Source organism: Gossypium hirsutum, chromosome D10, assembly GCF_007990345.1.
Source record: "Gossypium hirsutum isolate 1008001.06 chromosome D10, Gossypium_hirsutum_v2.1, whole genome shotgun sequence".
Taxonomy (NCBI): domain Eukaryota; kingdom Viridiplantae; phylum Streptophyta; class Magnoliopsida; order Malvales; family Malvaceae; genus Gossypium; species Gossypium hirsutum.
The window spans coordinates 31,692,356-31,714,405 of record NC_053446.1 but is presented as its reverse complement, the minus strand read 5'-3'; the positions used below and the strand labels follow the sequence as shown (position 1 = coordinate 31,714,405).

General features: G+C 34.8%; 1 non-coding gene across 1 annotated transcript; it reads right to left on the bottom strand.

The window, feature by feature from the left end:
- Nucleotides 1–20,690: 20,690 nt before the first annotated feature.
- Nucleotides 20,691–20,797, bottom strand: LOC121222699 (small nucleolar RNA R71). The gene has a single exon (XR_005920062.1). It is a non-coding gene; the product is annotated as a small nucleolar RNA R71 (small nucleolar RNA).
- Between the last annotated feature and the right edge of the window lie 1,253 nt (nt 20,798–22,050).

Here is a 22,050-nt window from a genome sequence, read left to right as displayed (position 1 = left end):
GAATAACCAAACAATAACATATAGTGTGCCACGTGTATCTTATTCTAATATATAAAGACCAATTTTTAATAGTAAAAATGAATGAAACTTTTAATAGAAGAACCAATTTGCTCTTTGACCTAATGTATAGGGACAAATTTAGCTATTTTTTGAATAGGGAAGACAAAATAAAACTTGACTCCTAGTATAGGAGACTCCATGGTACTTTTACTTGTCAAACACGGTAAAAACTCATGCATACTTTGATAGGATTTGTGATTTCATCATTGTACTTGTAAATTTCATCATTGTATTTGTATGATTCTCATCCATGGTTTTTGCATTAAGAGCAAAATGTATAAACAAATATTCGGCTAAATTAAGTTAATATGACATTTTTTAAACTAGGCTTTTAAGTCTTTTTTTTTAATTTAGGAAATAGGCCATTTTTGGATCTTCTAGGGTTAGGGTTTTTAATATTTTTAGGTTTAGGGTTTTTGAAAAGGGTTCAGGGTTTTCGACTGAAACCAGGTGTAACAGTAAGTTTTTTTAATGGCGTTGAAAATAGTGGTTTTGGGGCCACCAAATTCGACGAGTAAGTTTGTAAATATTATTATTTAATATTTACGAGTCAAATATGGTTTTAAAAAGGTTTTTGATTTGATAGTTTATGTTATATAAGCGATTTATAAAGTTAAAGTGGTAAGACCTTAAAGTCAAGTGGTTTTAGAAAATGAGGTATCGGGACCTCATTTATATAAACAGAGCCTTAAATATTTTTATAAATATTTACAGAGTATCATTAAGGTGGTATTAAAGTTTCGTTGAAAAATTTTAACGTTTCGATAGTTAATTAATTAAAAAGAACTAAATCGTAAAAGATGTAAAATTTAATGGTTATAGCATTATTTGGATCTAATGGATATAAAAGCATGAAATAAGGGCCTAAATTAGTAATCCAACTAATTTATAGGATAGTGGATGAACATGGCTTAGCATTCGGTGAAATTTGGTCGAGTTTTTAAGGGTAAAATGGTAATTAATCAATTAAATTAAATTAAATCAAATCAAAATGCTTTATAATCTTTTACAATCTTTCTCCACATATTATTAATGGAGGAAGAAGCCATTTTTTATGCACGGAGGTTTCGAAAAGTTCAATTCTAAATTGGTATGTGATTTTAGCTCCGTTTTTAATCATTTTTATGTTTTTGAGATCATTGGAACTAGGTCCAATTAGCTCGTACCTTCGATTTTGAAATTGTTAAAGATTTTGAAGGTTTCCATGGATGAATCTATATGATTTTATTTATTAAATGATGAATTTGAAATGTTAGTTGATATATAAAAACATTTTGTTAAGTGATTTTGGTGAATTTTTCGATTAGGGACTAAATTGTTGAAATTGTAAAAGTATAAGCATTTGATGTAAAATTATTTCAAATGTGGGATTTTTTGTGTGCCATGAATATTCGGCTGATGTGAATTGGTATTAAAAATGGTTAATTTACATGTTTTAGGCACAGAGACTAAATTGAATAAAAGTAAAATGTTAGGGGTGATTTTGTAAAAATGTCAAAAATAAATAAATTGCATAAAATACATTATTTTATTGTCTAAATTAATAAATTGAATGAAATTATTAATTTAGATCCAGATCGAGTGGAAAATCGAGGAGAATAGAAAAATACCATACTTTGTCTTTTCTGCAATTTAGCTAGGTAAGTTCGTATGTTTAAATAACATTTTAAATTATGTTTTAAATGTTATTATTTTATAATATCAAATTATTTCTCGGTGAAAAAATGCAACGGCATATCGACGATCATCGACCAATGAAAAGTGATAGCTTTGACTATCGATTATGAAAAGGGATGGTGATGACCATCAACTATGAAAAGGGATGGTGATGACCATTGATTATGATAAGGGATAGTTTCGACTATCGACTATGAAAAGGGATGGTGACGACTATGAAAGGGATGTGACGACCATCGATTAATGAAACAGGATGGTTTCGACCATCGTTTAGCACACTTTGTGTAAGCTTCGGTAAGGGTTCGATGAAATTCACTTTGATATTATGGAAATGTATGAAGTATGTATATTCATAAATATGAAAAGTATGATATAAGTGATGTTATGTTTATGTACCATACCTTACCATATGATGATATTGCTAATTTATGTGTTTAATCACTAGCTTGTGGTTATGGTTAATGTTATGTGTTATGCAAATGAAATGGTAAGTGTTCAATATGAACCAAGACATGTATGTATGAAAGACTTTGAAATGGTGAGCTATATGAAAAATATGTTATGTTGAGATGGATGATAAATCTAATTGAATCATGCTCAAGTATATTGGTTATCCATGTCAAATTCATATGAATCATGTTTAAATGAACTAACATGTGTTGTTGATGTGTTTAGACTTATACCAAGCTTGTGGATATGAGCGATGTTTATGATTATGCTTGTACTATGCATATGAAACGGGTAAGAAAAAGGGAATGAAATGGTAAGTATGTAATTGGGATGTGTTATGATGTTATAAAAGGTTTAATATGATAAATGAGGTAATTGTATGTGAGAAAATTGTTTATGCTATGGATGAATCTACCTATGTCATGGATGAATACACTGAATCGGGAATTAATAATATTGTTTAGGCTTAGGATAAGCATTGGGAACAAAATGGAAAGTAAGTAAATAAAAAAATATAATCTTATAAAAAAGTTGATGATTTTATATTATGTCTCATGAAATCCTATCATGTTATGAATGGTCAATAAATATGCGACATTAATGAACTTATTCAATTGTGAGTTGATGATTATGGTATGATAAGTCTTGAGACATTGCTATAGGTTTATTTTTAACCTATAAATTTCATTATTGAAATGAAAAATTATGCTTAAAGTTTATACGAGCTTACTAAGCATTCATTGCTTACGTAGTTATTTTCCTTTACTTTACAAATTATCGGAAGCTCAATCGGGTTGGAAGCTAGTTAGAGATCCATCACACTATCCACTGATTTAATCAGTAGATTTTAATGCTTTGGTCGTGGTTATAATGACATGTATATGTAGATTATGTCTAATGATTAGTTGATGATATTGTCATGTAATATTGCTATGAATTTGTAAAACTTATGTTATTTTGATGCCTTGATGGTTGGTGTGGTTTTGGCAAATTAATGCTTAATGGTTGGTGTTTATATGATCAAATGGATACATGGTTTTTATGACCAAAGAGGTAAGTGTTAGCATGTTTGCAAAATGATCATTTATGGCATGAATTGATATGGAATTTAATTAAGCATAATTGGTTGAATTATGAACCATTTGGTATGTTTGAATGTGAATTTGACTTGTGGTCAATTATGGCATAACTTGTTATAGAATTAAGCTATATATATATGGATAGAATATTGTTTTTTTTAAAAGGTATTGAATTAGATGTGCATGATGTAAATATGGTATATAAATGTAGGTTGTTTGGTTCCATTTGAAAATGGTTGGTTTGTGTCATTTTGGTGGATTGATGATGCATGTGAGGAATGGTCAAAAGGGTAAGGTTATTTTGATATGGCATGAATCTAATATGGTATGGTTGATATGTATCAATTGTGATATGTTTTGGCATGAAAGTAAATTAGTTGATAAATGGTAAATGCGCCCATGTTTAGGTTGAATTAATGATTTATGTTTGAGGTGCCTTTTGGCATATTGATTGTATGGATAAATGGCCTATTGAATTGATCTTAAAATGCATGTTTTGGGTGTGTTTTGATTCTTGAAATAGGTGCAAATGGCTTGAATGTGTGGGCATGAATTGAGTGAAAGAAATAGCTTGAAAATGACCTATTTCTTGTCCACATGGCCTAAGTACGAGCATGTGACTTAGCCATGTGTGACACACGGCCATGCGACACGGTCGTGTGTCCCCCTTGTAGGTTTTTAAAGGTTACATTTCAAGAGTTACACAGCCTAGCAACGGGCGTGTGACTTGGCTGTGTGAACCAAGTCAATGAGTTACACGGGTATGGACACGGGCTGGGACACGGCCGCGTGTCCCTACTTCGAATGTCCACATGGCCTGAGACACGGACATGTGTCTCAGCTGTGTGTGTCACACGGCCGTGTGACCCTTGGAGTGTGAATTTTTCCATATTTTTCTGTGAAGTTTTAAATGTTTCCGACTTAGTCCCAAATCATTTCTAAAGTGTTTCTAAGGTCTCGAGGGCTCGAATTAGGGACATTATGCATATGTTTGATTGGATTTTTCAATGATTATGAAAAGTTAAGAATGAATGATTTGAGTTATGTTTTTACGGTAATGTTCTATAACCCTATTCTTGTGACGGATACAGGTTAGGGGCGTTACACTAGGAAATTTTAAAGATAGTTTTGAGGAGTCGTGGATGTGATAATGCGCCTCATAACACATACATTTCATATGTCATGGTAGGATAAGACCATCACCTCAGAAACTCATTTTGGGGAAATCTGGTTTCGAGGTGATTCTGCTTGATAAGATCAGGGGTTGAAGTCCAAGTAGAGGTCCTAGTTGACGGCTGTGATGTGATTGTGGGTTCGAGTATAACCGGAGGCCAGTTAACGGTCGTTACACCGTCACGAGTTCAAGCTTTTTGGATACCTCGCAAATGATGTCTTATATATACCATACATAAGATTGAGGCCATAATCATAGGGAAAATCGGGGAGATTTTTGATGTAATCAATGTAAATTTTTTCTTTATTTCCACGCAGTCGATATGTTTAACCTTTCATTCTTATCCGAAGGCTGACATCGAGGTGGACAGAAGAGGACTCTTAAGGGGAGAGCGGATGTTTCAGTAGAAGTAGAGGTCAAACTTGAGTCGGTACGACAACGGTTGTAGTTATTAATAGGTTGTTCAATAACAGTAACTACTGTCAGACTGAAAGGAGTATCACTTTTACTCCATCGGCATAGCCGCTCCCCACTTGAGAGTCCTTTTACGTCCACAACGGTGTTGGCCTTCAGATAAGAAGGAAGGTTAAAGGTATCGACGCCTAGAAATGGAGAAAAAAATTATGCCAATTATTGCGAGAAAACCCACAGTTTTTCCGTATTATTATGCCCTCAAACTTCCGTAAGTTATTTATAAGGCAACATTTTCGGGTATCCAAAAAGTTTTAGCTTGTGGCCATGTAACGACCGTAACTTACTCCCCCGTTATACCTCGATCCATGACCGCATAATGGCCGTCGATTGAGACCTCTACGTATACTACCGCCCGTGACCATATAAAGCAAAATCACCCCAGAACCTGACTTCCCCAATATAGGTTTCAGAGGTAATGGTCCCATCTTGACATGATATATGAAATGTGTGTGGCTCAGAGCAATATCACATCACCGATGACTCAATAATACCTCGAACATCAACTTAAAATTTTTAGCGACATAAATTTTTAACACTGAGAAGTGTTTTGTAGAGGAGGGATGGAGAGGCTATGGGAGAAGATTTTTGAAGATCGATGAAGCATGGAGTGGAAGACCCCTTTTTATAAGCGTGAGTGAATGGTTGGATTCCAAAGTAGGAATTTCTCGCGGTTAAAAATGCACTATAGGACTAGCGTTTTCTAGGAATATATTCAAAACGTGCCTAAAAATGGATGAAAAATTGGTTGGGCACATACTTTTGAAGAAAAAGGTTAGAGAAAGCATGCCCAACTGAGGGTGCTTTCTCTAACCTTTTTCAGTTGAAAATTAAAATCAGAGGGTCCCAGAAAATAGTTTTGTATAATTGATGCACGTTTCGAGGCGCTAAACACTATTAGGGGCAATATTTAGATGAAATTATATAACTTTAGGAATGCGCTTTCGAATAATACTTTGCATTTCATCATCATTGTTCGACGAATGCATGTATTCATAAATGGATATTGATGCCCTCTCTCGCTGGCTTATTTTCCTACTAAAGGCACATAATTTGCATAACTTAGACACACAGCAAATTAATATAAAAAATTGAATTGTTGAGTTGCGAAACTTATGTGTACTTCTTTTGAAAACCCTTTTTTTGGTATTGTTAATCCAATCGTCTCTTGCTTAGGATTTTTCCGATTTAGTTTGCAATAACTCTTGGAGAAAAGACAGAGGACTAGGATTTTTTCCTGAGCAGGTTGCATCACTGCGTTTGCCTGTAGCTCAACTTATGTGTTATATCAGACAGGGGAACTAGAATTCTTTCCGCTATTGAATGCCAGGATAGCCTTTGGGATCGTACCCATCACAAGTACCACATATGACATGTCAGATCCAACTACCACTCAAAATGACTTTCAGAAAGTGAGCGGGATGTAGTAATTGACATGGGTATGTAATTGGTAATACCTGTACAGTCATGTTGTACCCTATTTCGTTCGTTGTTTGCATTCATCGGTGTGCTGTTCTCGATTGGTTATGAGCTTGTCCAATATCATTTCTATGAAATGTTGAACAACTTGAGTATCGTCAATAGCTATGGTACGACATACCTTATCAACATACCCTTCGAATAGTGGACGTAATCGTATGATGGGATTTATAGTATGGACACATGATGTCAAACTTAGCAGAGTGTATCAATTTCGTACTAAAGAGGATACGTCATTTGCCGATAACCTCAGTTGTGAAAGAAACATGCTTTTTCCTGGTTGTATTGTTCCTAAAGAGGGCGGCGGTGTACACTGGACAAATAGCAAGCGGACATACTTGGTGTGAGGATGTATTGGAAGAAATCAGACGAAATATAGTGAGATAGAATACTATGTATGTAGTGTGCCACTCGTGTCAGAACCTAGAATTTCGAGTCATGGTGCACGCTAGGCCAGATCAGGACTTGTTAGGGGCATCATATCGTGTCAACCTAATATGAGAGACTTGCAATTGTGGGAGGTTCCAAGCTTTTAGTTTCCCATGCGTACATATAATTGTTGCATGTGGGAACCTAAGAATTGAGTATACGTCTTACATCAATGATGTGTACAGTTTAGAACGCATGTATAGAGTATGGAGTCCTGAACTCCCGCCTGTCCCAGATGAAAATATGTGGCTGCCAGTGTCCAACACGCCATTTGAGTTGGCACCGAACATGCGTGTCCCAATAGGTCACTCAAATACCACCCGAATACAAAACAATAAAGATATTCAGGAGAGGGACGATCAACAGAGGTTATGCGGGTATTATAGAAACCTGGGGCATATAAAGGCAACATGTTTTGTGTTGAGGCATACTTTGGGGCCTCAACATCGATAGTATTATTTTCGAGAAAAGAAACGATGTCATTACGATGCTTCTATTATTCTGGTGTTCAAAATTTGTTATTTATTATTAACTTACGCATATCTCATCTTAGAATGTAACAAAGAAGATTATAGTGTTGGAATGAAAATCTATGGTTTCCTTAATTATGTCATATATATTTATTTTGTAGTATCAATAAAAAACTACATCAATCGCGTCGTAAGGTGGAATGTATTCCACAGGGCAGTGGACAGTCTCGTGAGGAGGATTTCTGCACACAATCGGAGATGTGGGCCTATAAACTTTCTCGTTGCCATTGTCCATGAAATCATCGGCTTCAACCCCACCTTCTTGCTCATCTCTGTCTCCATTGTCGTTATCGTGTTCATCTTGGTCCTTGTCTTTATGTTCATATTCATCTTCGCTTCACCTTCGTCTCCATCGCTTTCTTCCGTGCTCGAGTGTGATGTCATCCTAGCCTCCCATCGTGTATCCTCCACTCCATCAGTAGACGATTGTGCTGATGACTTACCTCGATAAAACAATGATGTAGGCGGTGTTTGTGTCACTATCGACATGTAACCGTAAGGTGCAACAAAACCCGGATACGCTGGCATTGACTCAGGCATCGACATTAACATCAATGTCTGCATAGATGTCATCATCAGTGGCGGTGCATGCACCGACATCTGGCCCAACCTTTGGGTCAGCATCGACATCGGCATCGGGGTGTAGAATGCGGAGGACGTTGGTGGCTTGAAATATGTACCTGCGGGAACATAAAAATCAGGCATGTACAGCGGTGGTGCATAGTACGGTGCTTGCGAAAAAACACAGGGTTAGTGAAATGAACAAGGACAAGTAGAGTGAACTGGCTGGGATATTGCATGGACATAGGTGGCACTTTCTAGGGAGAAGTCGATGATAAACCTGCCGTGCGACCGCTCTAACCCTACGTTGCTGTTGGGACGGTCTTCGTTGCCTCTTCTAACGAAGTTTCCTACTCCTGGCCTCCTTGATAGAAGATACCACTTGTCAGTGACTCTGAACCACGACAAGTACTCCAAGTAGGCCACTATGTCCTCTGAGAAAAATGGTTCGCGGATGGGTAAGAATTTCATTCTACGATCCAAAGCCTTGATGTACTCATTGTGCACCTCTCACCAATCCTCGCTGTTCTTCCCACGCATGTCCACCTTGTGCAGTTCCTTCTAGTCTTGTGGTGGTAATGGAATTTGTTTCCTCCACCAGAACTGTCGTATCACCCGATCCGATTCCTACATTTCCACCATCGCGTACACTATCAATGACACCTTCGCGTCCCACATCCCCCGATTGTCCAACACTTCTGGTAGGATGCAAGGTATGATATCAGTGTCAGCGTATGACATCCATTCAAACTAAAATGCACAATTGTAAATTTTGTTATGTACAAAATTTTATTTTACAAATCATTGCATAATTAATATAGGTTCGAAAGAATAAGTAACTAACCTCGACTTCCGAGTGTTGATCTAACAACAGCCTAATGTTTTCTAGCTCCTTCGGTAGTCCCACAAAACTCGACCCATGATTTTACCTGTAAAAGCCATATGTTAGTTCAAACATATGATAAAGAAAAACATTTACTATACAAGCTACGTATGTATTAATAAATGATTTTTACCTTGTCACCAACGAAAACATGTATTGATCGTTCACTCAGGGACATAGAAATGGTAGCCGTCACCAGGCCCATGACTGTAGCAGGAGCAAACAACCACCAATTGACATCTTATCCGGTTCTGTGACCCGACACAACTCTTGATATAACGTGGCCAACATGGCTAATCCTCAACTAAGTTTTCTACATTCTTTGAAGTCTACTAGGTGTAGTAGCCACCTTATGTGTACCAAATTTTGAGATTTATCAGGCAATAAAATGCCCTCGGTTAACTGAAGGATGAATGCTCGAGCGTATTGTTCTATGACGACCTCGGTCGCATCCACTGGAAGATTATCAAATTTTTTTGCCAACCAATTCATCAATGCCCAACCACCATCAAACTTGTTTGGGACCTTCCTCAATAATGCCACGCAGAGATCTTCTTTATTGGGAATGATTGCAGCTTCTGTGATGACCGATCCATCCACTGGCAGACTTAGTTATAATGCCACGTCCTCTAGTGTGATTGTATATTCGTCGCATGGAAGATGGAAAGCGTGTGTGATATGGGGTTGCGCGCGGACCAAGATCGAGTTGCCAAGACACGAGAAACTCCTACGAAAGGTCCTAGACGAACAAATCTGAAAACAAAAACAAAGATCAAGATTAAACCAAATCAGATTTGAATTTAAATCCCTAAATTCAATTAAAGGAGCAGCAAGAAACAAAGAAAGAGAACAATTGAATTGAACGATTCAAGAAGTGAATAAAGGATGCGATTTGGTCTAATTGAACACCCAAGATGATTTTCCCAAATTCCAGCAACCGGTTGACCCCCAAACAGATTATAACCCAATCGGCCAAACCCTAGAATTTTGGGGATTTTGAGGACGACTCCTTGCTGCCAACGAAGAAAGAATTAATCAATTCTTGGATTTGGAATGCGGCTGAAAGAACACAAGAATAACATCAAATAAGTAAGATAAAGAATTGACCCAAGAGAAACAAAGAAATAAATCGAAACAGCAAGAAATAAAAAAAAGTCCTAAGAATTCTTGAATTCCCGAAAGAATTCACAAATCCTTTCAAACGACTCTAATCTCCCCTCCAATGAATATCAATGGCAAGAAGAAGGTTGAAGATGGCTCCTACAATCCAAAGATTGTTAAAACAGCTTCTAAAGAAAACTCAAGATAGAATTCTTAGAGAAAACCCCAAAGAAAATTCTGCTCTCAACAATTCTGAAAATTTAATAAAATCTAAGTTGTGTTTACAAAGGGTGGCCGGCCATCACTTATATAGGCCTCAACTAATCCTAATCTTACAAGTAACTAAAAAAAATTAAACCTAATTAATAAAATAAAAGGGAAAATTTGGCCATGCACTCAATTGGGCTGTTTTGGGCCGAATTTCACATGTAATATTCCTAAAGCTTAAAAATTAAATTAAACAATTAAAATGTTTACAAATTGGGCCATTTGACAATTTGGCCTGATTTTCAACTAAGTATGTAGGAATTTCTTGATTGGGCTGGAATTTCCTTATTGGGCCTTGCCTTCAAGAATTTGGGCCTGTGATCCATCTCCTACCAAAATTGGGTCGTTGATGCTCGTGACGGAGATCCAATGCGCTTTGGCTGCAAGATTCGGTTTCTTGGACCAAGATTTCCAAGATTTGAAATCTTGATTTTCTTGATTCTTGAAATCGCTCCAAACAACAAATTGGGCCAAGATTCGGTTTCTTGATTTTCTTGAAAACAAGAAAGTGAATCTTGATTTTCTCGTTCTTTCGTGCACGCATCTAAGGCCTTTGTGACTCGTATCATTCCCCCTTCTTCAAAAAGATTCCTCATCGAATCTGAAAAATCAAATGGACTTGATTTTCCTCGATCGAACGGGACTAATGGCAATTGAGCCCACTGAAAAGAATAGGCATGAGTTAGTAAATAGCAATGCAAAGAAACTTGTAGTCCAATCATAAGTATAACGAAACAAGTACAACGCATGCGAATGGACAGATTCAGATTACCATGCGAATAAGCTAATTTACTCGCCAATGCCTCATCAAATATTCGAAATAAAGATGGACATGTTTTAAGGCATTCATTCATCTCAAATTGTTTCCACAAACCGTGAAGAAATCGCGAGTAATAAATCAAATGGTAAATGTAATTGTCACAAGTAGGTATTTGAAAAGGTCCACATAGTTCACAGAGTTGCACAATCATATCATGCATTAATCGATGGACTATGGATTCACTCACACATGCATCAAAAACAATAATCTTTTTATCAATCATTAAAACAGATAGATCATCAATAAATAAAATAGGATAGTCAAGCACATTTCGATCTAAGTGTTTTACAAAAATTAAATCATCAACACGATCTTTGTCACTATCTGCGGAGTACAAAGGTGTTTCAAAAGTTTCAAGCATCTTACCTTTATAAGCAGAAGAATAAGGGTCGATTTTACCTTTTTCATTGAAGACAAACCTTCGCTCATCGGGGGCATAGTGTTGTCGAAGCTCCGTTGTTGAGTTAACCTTTGTCAAATGGAACTTAAACTTTATGTATAACCATAGAAATTGTTTAAGGCACGAATATAAATTGAAAACAAACTTGGCAAAGCTCGTTACCTTATTCAAGAACCAAGTATCAAAATAATAGAAAGTATTTGCTAAAAGTGATTTGCACAAATTCGAGGATTTTACACAAGGCAAATTAAGAGAATAACAACTCACGCTTCTTTTCGTAATGACTTTATCAACCACAATCAAAGAATAACAATTAATGGGATCAAAATTAGGGGATCTTTTAAGAACTAAGTCACCAAAATTTTTATCAATTATTTTCAAATCTGCACGGGACTTGGTTGCTAAAATTTCCTTACCTCGCTTACCTTCGGGCTCATGTGGTTGGATTTCATCTTTGCCTATGTTGATTGTATGAAAGCGTCTTTCATTTGAGAGGTATTGAAGTTGAAAGTTATCTTTCGGTCTTTCGAGAACCTGAAAAATAGGAACACAAGAAAAATTCATATCTTGGTTAGTGGAAACATTCCTCACTACCCTTTCCTTGTCTTTTTTCTTTTGTTTCTTTTTCTAACTTATTTTCTCTTCTCTCTTCTTTCTTCAATTTCTTTTTCACTTTTCTTTTCTGTTTCACATTCCTTTTCACTCTCAATCTCTTTTTGCTCTTTTTCATTCTCTTTTTCTTTTTTCTCACTTGTTTTAACAACAGAAATTTTCAGTTTGATTTGGTCCTCATGGACTTGTTCCGGAGTGAGCGGCACTAAGGTGATTTTCCTTCCTTGATACTTAAAAGAATACCTATTGGTACGACCATCGTGAGTGACCTTTCGATTTAGTTGCCATGGTTCTCCTAGCAACAAATGGCTGGCTTGAATAGGTACTACGTCGCACACGACTTCGTCTTGATACTTACCGATAGAAAAGGCGATGCACACTTGTTGAGTGACCTTAAATTGGCCTTCATTGCTAAGCCCTTGTAGTTGATAAGGTCGTGGATGCTTGGTAGTGGTTAAGCAAAGCTTTTCCACCATCGTCGTGCTGGCTACGTTCGAGCAACTTTCACCATCAATAATAACTCTACAAAGCTTACCTTGTACATGGCAGCGAGTATGAAAGAGATGTTCTCGTTGCTGCTCGCTCTTTGGTTTTGCCAAAGAGGGTTGTCCACGATCATGAAGATCATATCCATTCTAGGGACACGTTGAGGGCCGCACTTATGGGGCTGGTTATCCCTATCTTCCTTGATTGGATCTCGATATTGATGTTCTTGATTCACTCGTACCTCATTCAAAGTAGTATTCAATGCTTGAAGTGTAGCATTTATTTGTGTGATTGCAGCAGTATGTCCGTCTAACTGTTGTTGGACTTTCATAAGTGTATCATTATGGTCATCTTTAGACATTTTCCAAAAAAAATACCTGCAAAAATAAACACTCAACACTCAAAAATAAAAGTTAGCAAACCTCACCGTTAATCACTCAAAAAGAAAAATTCAAACTCTCAATGAGGTAGAATTCAATCTTGTGAGTTCTTTATTAGAGTTTATATCAACCAATTAGAGTGTATGAACCAAACTACCAAAGAATCCTAATTTGCACTAGGATGCAAAAAACTGACGAGACACCAATTGATTCGTGTTGCACCGAGGAAGGATTGTGCACACGTTTAAATCCTACTAACACAAGAAACAAGAAGGTGTTATATATTGTAAAGAGAGAATAAAAATCAAACAAATGAAAACCTACAGCTAAGAATCAATAAAAATTGCTGAAAATAGAAAACCCGAAAAACTACGGAGTAACTTGACAACTTCGTTCGAGGTGTTCCCGATCTCAAAAATTCATGAAAATAAATCTGGAATGTCCTTAAATATTTAATTTTTGATCTGGAAATTTTGGGCACCAAACTCAACCCACTGAATATTTTTTTTAAATTTTTATTGGATTTCGTCTTTTTTCGATTTTTTGACTTTTTTGACTGATTTTTTTCGGGAATAATTTTTTTATATTCAATCACAGTGCCACAAATATGTATGTAAAATTTCAGATCAATTGGACAACGTTTACCCACTCAAATGAATTTTTTTGAAAGATTTTTCTGGGTAAAACTTCTGTTTTTGCTTTAAAAAATTGAGATCAGTTTAGAAATCAACCAAGAACACCCAAAACGCCCAAAATCTGATACCAAATGATATGGGGTTGCGCGCGGACCAAGATCGAGTTGCCAAGGCACGAGAAACTCCTACGAAGTTCCTAGACGAACAGATCTGAAAACAAAAACAAAGATCAAGATTAAACCAAATCAGATTTGAATTTAAATCCCCAAATTCAATTAAAGGAGCAGCAAAAAACAAAGAAAGAGAACAATGGAATTGAACGATTCAAGAAGTGAATAAAGGATGCGATTTGGTCTAATTGAACACCCAAGATGATTTTCCCAAATTCCAGCAACCGGTTGACCCCCAAACAGATTATAACCCAATCGGCCAAACCCTAGAATTTTGGGGATTTTGAGGACGACTCCTTGCTGCCAACGAAGGAAGAATTAATCGATTCTTGGATTTGGAATGTGGCTGAAAGAACACAAGAATAACAGCAAATAAGTAAGATAAAGAATTGTCCCAAAAGAAACAAAGAAATAAATCGAAATAGCAAGAAATAAAAAAAAGTCCTAAGAATCCTTGAATTCCCGAAAGAATTCACAAATCCCTTCAAACGGCTCTAATCTCCCCTCCAATGAATATCAATGGAAAGAAGAAGATTGAAGATGACTCCCACAATCCAAAGATTGTTAAAACAGCTTCTAAAGAAAACTCAAGATAGAATTCTTAGAGAAAACCCCAAAGAAAATTCTGCTCTCAACAATTCTAAAAATTTAATAAAATCTAAGTTGTGTTTACAAAGGGTGGCCGACCATCACTTATATAGGCCTCAACTAATCCTAATCTTACAAGTAGCTAAAAAAAATTAAACCTAATTAATAAAATAAAAGGGAAAATTCGGCCATGCACTCAATTGGGCTGTTTTGGGCCGAATTTCACATGTAATATTCCAAAAGCTTAAAAATTAAATTAAACAATTAAAATGTTTACAAATTGGGCCCTTTGACATTTTGGCCTGATTTTCAACTAAGTATGTTGGAATTTCTTGATTGGGCTAGAATTTGCTTATTGGGTCTTGCCTTCAAGAATTTGGGCCTGTGATCCATCTCCTACCGAAATTAGGTCGTTGATGCTCGTGACGGAGATCCAATGCGCTTTGGCTGCAAGATTCGGTTTCTTGGACCAAGATTTCCAAGATTTGAAATCTTTATTTTCTTAATTCTTGAAATCGCTCCAAACAGCAAATTGGGCCAAGATTCGGTTTCTTGATTTTCTTGAAAACAAGAAAGTGAATCTTGATTTTCTCGTTCTTTCGTGTACGCATCTAAGGCCTTTGTGACTCGTATCAGTATGTCTCGAGTCTCTATTTTTCCACCAACGCGCTGGTAAGTCTAGGATCGAGTTTGCATCCCCCGAGCATACAAGACGCATGCAAAAATCTTACCTCTTGCAAGTAACCACGAATTTCGGTGATTGGAGGCTTTGCCAAATTATGTATGAACGCCTCCAAAACACGATCATTTGCCTACTTATAATGATAAAAAATCATTTTAATTTATTAAATTTTTTTAAAATTTAACTTAATCGAAAATAATGAAAATTAGAATTTGGTCTTACCATTTCTGCTTGAACAACGAAAATGTGCTTATCGTCGAAACGAATTAGAGAAGTTGTCATTTGTGAAATTTAATCTGAATGAATCAAATACAAAATAATTAAAAAAAAACCAATATTTTTAAACGAGAATATCAAAAAATTTTGAATAAGAACTTGAGAAAATTGAGAGAGTTGAGAGTTTTAAGAGATTGGAAAGAATTGGGATAATAGGATATGAGTGAAAAAAATATTTTGGGGGGTATTTATAGGTAAAAAAATTTGACCTTACCCTTTTAAACTTTTTTAACATTGAATGCATAACAGTCATTTGAACGTTGAGGGAAAGTGCGTCTAGCTGGGCACGCTTTCCGTTTCTCTCTCCAAAATGACTTATTTCCCTAATTTTTTTTAAAAAATAGCTTAAAAGCCTAATTAAAAAAATTGGCATTTTTTTTTCCTAATTTGACTCAAATATTCGTTCATTAATTACCTAAAGTTTTAACTAATATCGAATTGTCATAACTATCATTTAATTATATTATATTTGACTTTTATCATTTTTAGAGTTAGCTCAGGTTTATTTTCTATTTTTCTCTTTACAGTGTAGATTTTTGATGAAGAATAGAAAGCTTGGAGCATAGAATAAAAAGTAGTGAAAATAAGTCTTCCACTCCACCGGACTTCAATGCGGTGGAGTACAATATTCAATTCAAAATTTCAAATAACAAGCAGTCTGCTCCACTGCAATTCAGCATTTGGTGGAGCGAAATGATTAAAACCCTAAAAATAAAGGGTGACATGATTTAAGGGGGAAAAGGGGGAAAAGAGTAGGAAATCAACTTAGAGGCTAAGAAACATTTCTCTCACACCAAGGGAAACTTCAACATTGCAAAGACAAGAAGAAAAAGAGATCTGGAGCATTTGACATCAGTTAAATAATTATTTTTATCTCTAGATTATTTTCTTTTTTACTTTCTCTCAATGCTAGTTTGTTTTGAATTTTTTCTTGTGATGTTTTCTCAAATCAACATGAGCTGAACTCTATTTTCTTGAAACGATGATGAATCCTATTTTTAGTTAATTAAATTATTTTCTCTTCAATTGTTTTGATCTCTGTTAATTATTTATTCAGTTTTGAGCTTATTTAATTGGCTTGTTTGGCCATCAAGTTGTATTAATTTGATAACCTTGAGTTGTCTTGGAAGAGAAGATTAATGCTTAGATTTAAACTGAATAGATTAGGACTAGCTTTAGTAGCACCGATGAATGAGTCAATTTGCAACTAGGATAGAAATATACATGATGCTCTTATCAACCCAATAGGTTTATTCGTAACGGCTTTGCCCAACTTGACTAGCATAGGAATATAGCTAGTGGGGAAGGGAGATTAACTTAGCTAGATACCGGAAGGGTCTAGTTAATACCATTGAATTCTGGGTTAGTAATTACATAGGTTGAACAATTGAATGAGAGATCAATGATTAGCTCGAATAGGTGAAGTTAGAGTTCCAAGATCTTAAAATTGATTGAGAAACGTACGTATAGAATTTCATTGTTTTTTATAGAAGTTAGAGATCACTCTTTACTTTTATTGCATAACCAGTAATGTTTGTTGATATTTTTGGTATTTTTTTGTTTAGATCTTATGAATAGCTAAATTACTTTGTAGCTAATGGTATGAGGAAGCTTGTGAATTGGTTTTAATTATCATGGTTGAATATGCATGCAAAGTGCTTGTTAATTGGGGCACTTATATCACTTAGAACTGACGACCCCAATTAGGAGTATTTTTAGGAAAGATTGCAAGTACTAACTCTTATTAGAACCACCTAATTACACATCAAGCATTGATATTGAGAGAGTTGCTGTAGGCTAGCCCAAGAGCACGAAAGCTAGAGGTTATAGGTGATTGTTGCACTTAATGTTTACCGAGAGAGAAGCTTGATGTAATGGTAGCAGTGTTTCATGTCATTTAAGCCATTGTCTTTATAGATATATTAACATGCCAATAATCTTTACTCAATTCCGTTGGTAATTGTAGGTTGATTGCTTACTAGTGCTTCTCTTTAGTAGCTCCAATTCTTAAAAGACATTCAATTCTATGGATTCAATCTTCCGGATACACCCAAACAAGCATTTCGTTGTATTTATTACTTGGAAGAATACCGTACACTTTGACCACTCTTCCTCTCTTGCTACTAACTCTGTACGCCGCCTCCAACCAGGGAAACTTGCATTACCCGACTCTGAGTACAAATGCTCTCCTGTTACAACACAAGAAATTTTCCATCCGCAACAACACTATTTTTTATACTTTTCTTTTTAATTTCTTTTAAAAAAAACACACTTAGTGCAAACTTACCACTTGTTAAAGTATTTATTAAAATACTTACCATTGTTAAACCCACTGCTATGTGGTCATTGAATCTAGTGTACATATATATATAATATCCTTATGTAAATAAGGATATTACAAGCTTTTCCGTTCTCCATCCTAGTGCCTGTTTTTTTATTTATAGAAGAAAGAGAGAAAAAAAAAGTCATTGACAACAAAAATTCAACGGACATGGATGGCCGGAGTAGTTATGTTCTGTTTCTTGTTTCAGTTTTCATCTTCAGTGTAGCAGGGCGTCTAGGACTGGGGAAGCGTATAGCAACAGTTCATGTTACCAATTCCATGCCGAGAGAGTTGCAGCCTATCCAACTTGGCTGCAATTCCAGGTATAAAGATCATGGGATGCACCAGCTTCATGTAGGGGAAGACTATCAATTTGGGGTTGAAGAAAAAGCCTTACATTTCTGTGAAGCCATATCGGGAAGGCAAATAGCTTCGTGGCATGCTTATCAGCCTCGTAGAGATTGGAATCACAAGGCAGTTTTCTGGCGGGTGAAGGAGAACGGATTCTTTCTAAGTTGGGATAACTCCAGCTGGGTTAGAAAATCTATATGGCAAACTGAGTAAATTTAGTTAGGGACTGAATTTGATTGCATGCATTTAATTACTTTCTGGTCTTTGTTCAGAATAATGTTGTTTTAACTTTGGTACATGATATTATGATGAATTGTTATCTACTATTGCTTCTGATAAAAACAAATCATTATGGGGAAAATGATTCATTAAAATTTCCGATTCCAATGAAGTACCTGAGCAGTGCTATGTTATTTAACTCACATTACTTAATGATTTTCATTGCTACGGCAATCCAAGTTGTTGATGTAACTTTGTTGCTCCAAAAAACGTCCCTTTCAGCACTAATGACTCTAGTGAAAACAGAATTAAAGTGTTAAACTTATCATGGAGTCTTTGTAATATGTATGAAATTGTTCCTTGCTTCCTCTATGTAAAAAATTGGTAATTTAATTTTTGTACCATTAGATTAGAAAGTAAATCAATATTTTCTATTAAAATTTTTATTCATTTTTATTGTTAAAAAATACAGAATAACTAAACAGTAATACTTGACATATTACATGTATCTTATGCTGACTTACAGGGACCGATTTTTAATAGTAAAAATAGATAAAAATCTTAACACAAAAATCAATTTACTATTTAATCTAATGTACAAAAAATAATTTATTATTTTTTAATATAAATAAGGAAAATACACTTTGATCCTTAATATATAGGCCTCAAAGTTGTATTAACATCCAGGGAAATCATTGATTTGATTGACTACAGTGGCATGAGGCATGTGAAATTCTTACCCACTCAAGTTAGGTGAAATGGCATGCATGTGAAGCTTATAAATTTCTTTTCTGCCTTGATAAATCCGTTAGCCTCGGATTTCTTTGGCCTAAGACTTCAATTCTCCCCATTTAATTGGTTTTCTTGGTGCCAAGCGAACCAGGGAAAATGCAGAAAAAAATCCTGTGAAAGTTTACTAGGATAAGTTTGGGTAATGTGGGGAAAGTGAATATATAGGCAAAACAATCCCCTGCCCCTTAACTCTGCCTCCTTCCGTGCCTCCTAATAAATTTACGACACTGGTTTTTTCCTCTTATTTTTTTTTATAAAATAAGTGTGTTTTCCGGATAAAATTGTGAATCGTTTTTCAAATTATATATTGATTATAAAAACATTAAAATTAATAGAATATAAAAAAATGAAGGCAAGTCATCATATATATATTTTAAATTTATAGAATAGGAAAATAAATAGAATTAAAGATTGAACGAAGTCTAGTTCGTCAAGTTGATTATTAAGCTTGAGAAAAGATTACAGGCGTAACTGTTGTTTTTTTTTATAAAATAAAAATGTTTTTTTTCTATGATTTAAATTTGTAAACCATTTTTTATAAGAAAGAGTTTGTAACTATTTCTTAGACTTAAAGTTAATATAAAATAAAAAATATTAAAAAATAAATTAATTTATCATATTTTTTAATTCATGGAAAAAATAAAAATAGTCCAAATTTACCTTATATTAGTTTAGTAGGTTGAATTTTGATAAATTGATTCTTAAATTAAATTTACAATATTAAATCAAATAACTAAATTTTTTATTGATTAATGTGTTGTTTGATAAAATGAAAATTTAAACTCTAAAAAATTAAATACTAAATTTAAGTTATAAAAGATGTTTGATATATTACAATGCAATCAATTAAACCTTGTCATAGTTGTTAGACCTTGTGAATTGCTGCTCCAGTTTTCATTTGCTATTTCATTTACACATTTAGTCATTAATTTTAGTTAATTAGTTAAGTCAAACTTCACACTTTATTTGTTTTTTCACCACCAATTTGCTAATTTGTAATTTCACAACAATTTGTTTTACATATGCAGTCCTTGTGGAGAAGATACTTTTAGTCACTACTTTATTACTTGTTGACGATTGTGTACACTTGCATATCATTCGATAATTTCGCGACAAGTGTTTGGTGCCGTTGCCGGGGACTGTATTTTAGACATTATTTGTGAAATTGAAATTTTGCAATTTGGTTTAAATTTTTCTGTTTGTAATTAAGTTTTCTTTATTGTGTTTTTTTACTCAGGAACCAATAGTTTATGAATATAGATCAAACCATCGATCTACGTCCTATTGACCTTGAGATTGAAGGCACCTTCAGACAAAGAAGAAGGGAACGAGTAGCCTAGAGACAAGCTACGGAAATGGATCTTGAACACCAAAATCAGAATCAAAGAGTTGTTTACAACACTCATAATTTGGTCATTGTTGCTGATGACAGAGGCCGAGCCATCTGCCAATATGCCATGCCTTTATTCAATGAACTCAATCTAGGTATTGTGAGGCTCGAAATTGAGGCTCCTCAGTTTGAATTAAAGTCGGTTATGTTCCAAATGTTGCAAATGGCGGGCCATTTTAGTGGAATGCCTACCAAAGATTTGCATCTACACCTCTGCTTGTTCATGTATGCAAATTTAAGCTAGATGGAGTAACTAGAGATGCTTTGAGATCTAAGTTATTCCTACACTCGCTGAGAGATAGAGCACGAGCACGATTGAATTCCTTATCGCCTGCTTCGGTATCAACATGGCAAGAATTGGCTAAACAATTCTTGACGAAGTATTTTCAAACGAGAAAAAATGCCAAGCTGAGAAATGAAAACACTACATTTTAGCAATTTGACAAAGAATCTTTGTATGATGCATAAGAGCGATTCAAGGAGCTGTTGCAGAAATGTCCTCATCATGGCATTCCTCACTATATTCAGTTGGAGACTTTTACAATGGTACCAATGCACATACAAGAATGGTGGTAGGCGCTTCTGCCAATAGAGCTCTTATTTCGAAATTGTAGAATGAAGCATATGAGATCCTTGAAAGGATTTCTAGCAACAACTATCAGTGGCCGACTAATCAAATAGCCATAGGAAGAAGAGTGTTGGAGTTCATAAACTCGATGCACTTACGGTTTTGGCAGTCTAGGTATCTTCTATGACTTCCCTACTTAAGAACATTACTGCTAATGGTTTTAATACTAACATGTTAGGTCAGCAGCCAAGCTAGTTTGTGAAACAGCCCGATTTTCAGTGGTGTCGAAAATAGTGGTTTCGAGGCCACCAAATACGATAAGTAAGTTTGTAAATATTATTATTTAATATTTATGAGTCAAATATGGTTTTAAAAAGGCTTTTGATTTGATAATTTATGTTATTTAAGTGATTTATTAAGTTCAAGTGGCAAGACCCTAAGGTCAAGTGGTTTTAGAAAATGAGATATCGGGACCTCGTTTCTACAAACCGAGTCATAAATATTTTTATAAATATTTACGGAGTGTCATTAAGGTGGTATTAAAGTTTCGTTGAAAAATTTTAATGTTTCAGTAGTTAATTAAGCAAAAAAGAGTAAATCATAAAAGTTGAAAAAGTCAATCGCTATTAGTTTAAATGTGTTAAATTGATTAAAGAATTATAATTGGATGGCCTTAATGGGTAAATTACCCATTCTTAAGTTGGTGGACGGTGAGTGGGGTTGTTTAGTTAAAAAAATGATGTTTATTAATTTATAAAAACATTATATTATGTTATAATGTTATTATTATAAGAAAAAGAAATTAAAAGATGATTCATTCATCTTCTTCACCATTTTAGTAGAAACAAAAAGGGGGAGCAACTTCATGATTCATTCAAGCTTTAATGGATGCATGTGAGTCTGTTTTTCACCCATTTCTTTTAATTTTTATATTTTTGAGATCGTTGCAACTAGGTCCAGTTAGCTCGTACCTTCGATTTTGAAACTGTTAAATATATTGAATGTTGCCATTGATGAAACTTGTGATTTTTGATGTTAAATGATGAATTTGAAATATTATTTGATATTTAAAAGTATATTATTAAGTAATTTTTGATGAATTTTTTTGATTAGGGACTAAATTGTTAAAATAGTAAAAGTACAAGGATTTGATGTGAAATTGTTGCAATAATGGGCTGTATTGGATACCATAAGTAT